Genomic DNA, 5,948 nt, shown 5'->3' on the forward strand with positions numbered 1-5,948 from the left:
AAAAGAGGGAAAATTGTAAAGGTTGGGTTGAGGTGGGAAGTTGGTGTCCGAGTGGATCGAAGTCACGATAGCACAAGTGGCAGAGCAGCGGCGTATTTAGCCGAAGGTCGTGGGTTCCAATTCCGCTCGTGACACTGTCTTTTTCATCTCAACCAATACCTTACCTAAAGATTAATTAATTATTAACAATATTTTCACGTACTGTACTAAAATTGCAAAATTTACGTACAATTTATGAAAAAATAACACACCTTTGATCTGCAACTAGAACTACTCATAGTTGTTAGGTTATTTGTCATTACAAATTGTACATAAATAAAATATCAGTGTGGAGCAACGTTAAAGTCGTAATGGATAAGGAAAGGAAAGTAAAAGAAAAATTCACAATTTAGCCCAATGAATTATATAATAATATATAATATATTATGTTTTTGAGAGTGCCACTAAGTCAGTTATGACTTATAGAGTTGATGGATAGCGCGAGAAAGTATATAACGAAGTGGAGACAGGCCATTCCCGGTCTCAGTGTAGCTTTTTCTCAAAATGTCATAATCTATTTTGTGCGAGTTTCGCACACGTTCACGAAATACACAAAATATGACCTGAAGTCTCTTACTCGCTTTTGCACACAAGCCAAATGAACTTAATTAAGTTGAGTAGCCCTTCTAAGAACAGATTTTAATTTAAATTGAAATTAGACAAAGCTGAAACGAAACATCTTTCTAATGCCTAGTATCATATATATCGTAGACTTTTCTGGTAAAATTTTACCAATTAATTTTGCAGTTTTAACTAAAGTGGAATTCTCCTATAGGCCTACGTGAAGTTCTTTACTAATAGAATATCACCGCAGTCGCGGATGGGTGTTACATGGAGGATGTAATCTTACATTTCACGCCCCACATAGCTATCTCATTAAGCTTTAGGTACACGTTCTTTGCAATCAATAAGTAAGCCTTGTTGAGTAGAATTTCTAGATAAGCCCTGTCTTAAAATACACAAAGTCAATATTTTAAATTTAGGGAATAATTGGCTCGCAATTTCATATTTATTCGATCAGTGAAGAAAAGAAGTGATGTTAACTATTTACAGGGAAGCCTCTGTTGCATTGATTGAACACTTACACCAAAAATATGCATGCATTTTTCTTTATTATCTAGTATTGTTCTATCAATATCTGATTATTTTATCGACATATTAGACAAAGAATATAATGTTAATAGCATAATTTTCTTTTTCATTGATAAACCGCAGTAGAGTTGCGGCTTCGGCTTATAACGAGCTATGATTTATGATTATTTAATATTTTAAATAATGGATCTTGCCCTGTTTTATAATTGGATTTTCCTTCTAGGATACTTGTTATGGAAAATAACTCAAGAAGTTAAAATTAAAATATGTCTCTTTTACAAATAATAACTGATTATTTTTTAAATTCTTTATAAAAAAGATTAATAATTAAACAACCTTACTACAATAATAATAATTCGAAGTCACAATCCGATAGCTTAAGTGGTAGAGTATCGCCGTGTTTAGCCGAAGATCGAGGGTTCCAATCCCGCTCGTGACACTGATTTTATACCTCAATCAAGACCCTACATAAAAAGAATAATTAATTTAAAGAGATAACTTGGTCAATTGACCACTAAAACGTAAATGGATTAATATTTAATGATAATATTAATATAGTGGAGCGGAGTATCAATAATTTTTACAATTCGATCGGATTCGATTCTCGGCAATAAATGAAATAACACGAAGAACTTTAGTGAAGATACGAATTCTGATTTCACGACATTTTAAAAATGGCCAAAAGGAGGGGAAAAATTCGAAAGGTACGTTGAGATGGGAGTTGGTGTCCGAGTGGGTCGATGTCAAGATAGCTCAAGTGGTAGTGTAACGGAGTAATTAGCCGAAAGTCCTGAGTTCGAATCCCGCTCATACGCTTACGTAAAAATTAATTAATTGAAAGAAGTTATTTGGTCAATCGGACCAGGAAATATATGTAGATTACATTGAATGTTTTGATTATCTTGTTTACTCACTATACTATTAATATCCCATTAATTTAGATTCTATAATTTTTGTTAAATATTTAAAAAACAATGGATATATATGTTTGTACGTTATGAACATATTTTTTGTTTTGTAAATAAATTAATTGCAAAAAATTCTCGGTACTGAACTTTAGTAAATTCTTTATATTATTATTATTGAACCAACGTTGTTTGTTTTGTTTGTTTAATTTTTAAATCTTTTTATAAATAATAAAAATAAATCAATTAATATTTTTAAATGAAATATTTTTCATTTTAATTTCTTGAGTTATTTTTCCACAAGAGATAGCATGCTGAGAAATCCACATTATGTGATCCATTTTTAATAATTTTAGTAATAATAAATCCTGATAGGCATCTTTGTTACTACGTAGCTAGTTAAAAATTCCGAAGGGAGAAAATAATATCGCAAAGAAATGTAACTTACAAGGTGCTGTGTTTGTTGTGTCTCGCGCGTGTACAGTTTTAATTTTAAAAGGTGAAAACGTTCAAAATGATTCAGATGAAAATGTTAAAACACCAGTTAAGTAAAAAAAAATATGTTGAGGTGTTCATTTATTCAGGAATTCACGCACGTTTACGACGGGTTACGCAAATTTGCAAAATCTAAAAAAAAAGTTTACGTTTAATTTTAGCAAGTAAACTCTTACTGTACCTACAGTATAAAGATTTGCTAAAATATTTGTTATTAATATTTGATACAAAGAAAATTGTTTACGTGTACCAACCTCGCATTGTCTATTCTTACGCTGATGAGGATCACTCATATTTGACGAGATACTTCCTTCGAAGGCCAGCCATGTGATAGCTTCTTTGCGAACCGGTTCACTGACCTTCTTCTTTTAATCATGTTTTTATTTCATTTATAGCGTCAGAGCGTCTGATCGGGGTTAATTCCGGAGGTTGGGAAGTCCGCCTTTTCCTTACCTTTGAGATCTATGTGTCCAGGTATCAAGACAGCAACCACCGTTTTGTCAAGTGCTCCAGTTCGTGGTGTCTCTCCAACAAAACATAACAAGAGGGTCGACGGAAAAGTTACAAAAAAAGTAGCAAAAGCAATAACCAGTTTCAGTAGGCAAAGCCACCGTCGTCTCGAATCACACTAAGCATTTGGCAAATCGCATACAGTTCTGCTAATGCTACAGTGCGGCGGGAGCGACCACAAGTGGACACCTTCGCGATACCACATCGTTGTCCTTCCTCTAGATCCATCGAAAACCTGCGTACCTCGATCTAACTTCCAAACCCTAGCTCGGTAAAGGTATGGCAGAGTAGTCGATTTGGCTAATAAGAGGTGATTGTCCCGGACGAAGGACCCAGGGTCGGTTGGTTCGAGTACCGTTCCCAGTGTCATCCCTGCCACCCGTAAGGGTCCACCGAAGCATATTCCAATAATTGCGTCTAGATCTGAAGTTGCTCGTATATTCTGCTGTACTGACATCTAAGGATTGTACGCGAAAGCGAATGCACCAGTTTGGCAATGAACCCCGCCAAACTGAACGTAAGCTTCTTCCTCGGGCATTTCTAGCACATTTCTAGCTTACAGCATACGCTTACTAATGGGCTTTTTCTAAACGCACCGATCGATGGCCCTGATAGTAGAACTTATCGGGCCTCTGCAGGTGCGTTTTTTGTGCTGAAGAGGAGGCCATGCAATTATAAATCAGGTTAAGCACAACAGCGAGTCATACATTTTGAAGAGTCTTTCTGGCCGCTCCCCACCTGACGCGACCGACGAACATCAATAACGTTATGAGTTTCCTTCTCTTCACCTTGATGCGTGGCTGCCATGTTAGCTTACATCAAAGGTGAGGCCGAGGAACCTCGGTCCCTCTACGTTTCTTATCGTAGCCACTCTCAGGCAGAGATAAGAAAGGCTGTGAACCCTCCTGCAAAAATTGGTGCACTCAGTATTCGACGCGGAGAAGGCGAATCCAGCTGATTCAGCCAAAACATCGTTTGCTACCTACATCGCTCATCCGACAACTACGATTCCCCTAAAGGAAAAAGCAGAGAACATCGACGTACAGCAATCTTCTGATTGTTGGGGGGACACCGTCATCGAAACCTTTTTCTCTCATTTTTCTCTCAGGTTTCTCATTATCCCTCCATATTATATATTATATATTATATATTATATATTATCACATATATATATATATATATATTACATTATATATACATATATATATTACATTATATATTATATATTATCACACATTATTATATTATATATTATCACATATATTATCACACATAATATTATTATTATATATTATTATATTATTATATTATTATTATATTATTATATACATTATCCCTATATATTATCCCTCCCTTTCTAATTATTTAACTACACATATATTTGTACGTTTAGCATTACAAATATATTAAAAACATTTAAGGAACATGATACCTGTTGTTTTTCACATAAATAAATATAGTTAATATATTATGCACCTATCTGTTATAATTACCATCTCTCTATTTTCTCTCCCCCTCCCTCTCTCTCTCACAATCTCTTGTTCTCTCTTTCTCCTATTCTTTCTCACATTCTATAATTATATTTTACATTGCATTTTTATTAAATTGTTTGACAAAATATCTATTCCTCAAAATGTACAACTCATATTCCCACGAGATGCATTGATTCGATCAAATTTCACTCCCTTCGACCCTTTCAAACTGTTTGCTTATTTTAATCTCGGTTTATTAATTTTCTATACACGACTTTACTTTCGCGTGCTCTTGACTTTTTTAATATAAAACACTCGCGATAATCATCGGTATAAATTTCCATTTTAGCGCTGTCCCAGCAACTCTCGGTTGCTTGCTTTTACGACAAAATTTAATATTAATAACACGCCCGTGGGCGGCAAACGCGAACACAAAATGAACTCAAATGTACAAGTTTTTTAATTAAAAAATATATAACGGTTTTACGTGACAGAAATGAACAAACGATTTTAAAATCTGCAACTATCATGTAATTTAATAAACAGAGTTTTTACCTGTACCATGATAGTTTCTAGGTAACTAAAAGAAAATTCTCAATTTTGGAAAATACATACTTTTGATTATTTAAATAGTAGATTTGCAATCGTCATTGTATCGTTTAGACAACTTCCCGAAATCGTAACAGTAATTAAAAACTTAAATATATACCGCCTATGAATTTTAAATCAAAATTTTAATCCTACTAGTAGCGAGACGTTAACATCTTTTTGGACGCATTATTAATTAATGGAATTTATTAATGCTTGCAAGTTGTTTATTTTATTAAATATACATCGTAATCCGCTTTTGACTTTTTGAGAATGTAATCCATCACAAACAAAGTCACTATAAAAAATATGTAAACGACAAAGGGAGCCGAGTCTGTAAATATGATGTTTACTTGAACCGGATTTAAAACAGTTTGTCCGTAAATAAAAGTTACGTTCAAATTTCAAAACCATTTATTTTTAATATAAAATTAAACAAAGATTAGTTTGTTTGATACTTTTCAGGGGGTCAAGTTCATTTCGTTTAAATTTTTATGTTGTGTTCCAGAGTAACAAATTTTTTAAGAGGATTTTTCGCATTACTTTTGGATTAAAAATATACTAAAAATCGTATTGTAATTTCAAGTTGTCATATATTTAATTCGCCACATACAAGAATACAACGTAGAAAGTACACAACTTTTAATAAAGTGTTTGATGTCAATTGGCTATTGGTAATGTTTTAAAAAATTAATGGTAATTACAAAACGTTACGTGCAAATCAACGATATTATTTAGTTTATATTAGTTATTTCACTATTTAACTATACATTATGGTAGATTGTTTTTTCTCATCGACGTTTTGTAACTATTTTACTCAGTCAATATTTCTCTCTTTCACTCACTC

Source organism: Cimex lectularius, unplaced genomic scaffold (assembly GCF_000648675.2).
Source record: "Cimex lectularius strain Harlan isolate CLEC.00 unplaced genomic scaffold, Clec_2.1 scaffold133, whole genome shotgun sequence".
NCBI lineage: Eukaryota > Metazoa > Arthropoda > Insecta > Hemiptera > Cimicidae > Cimex > Cimex lectularius.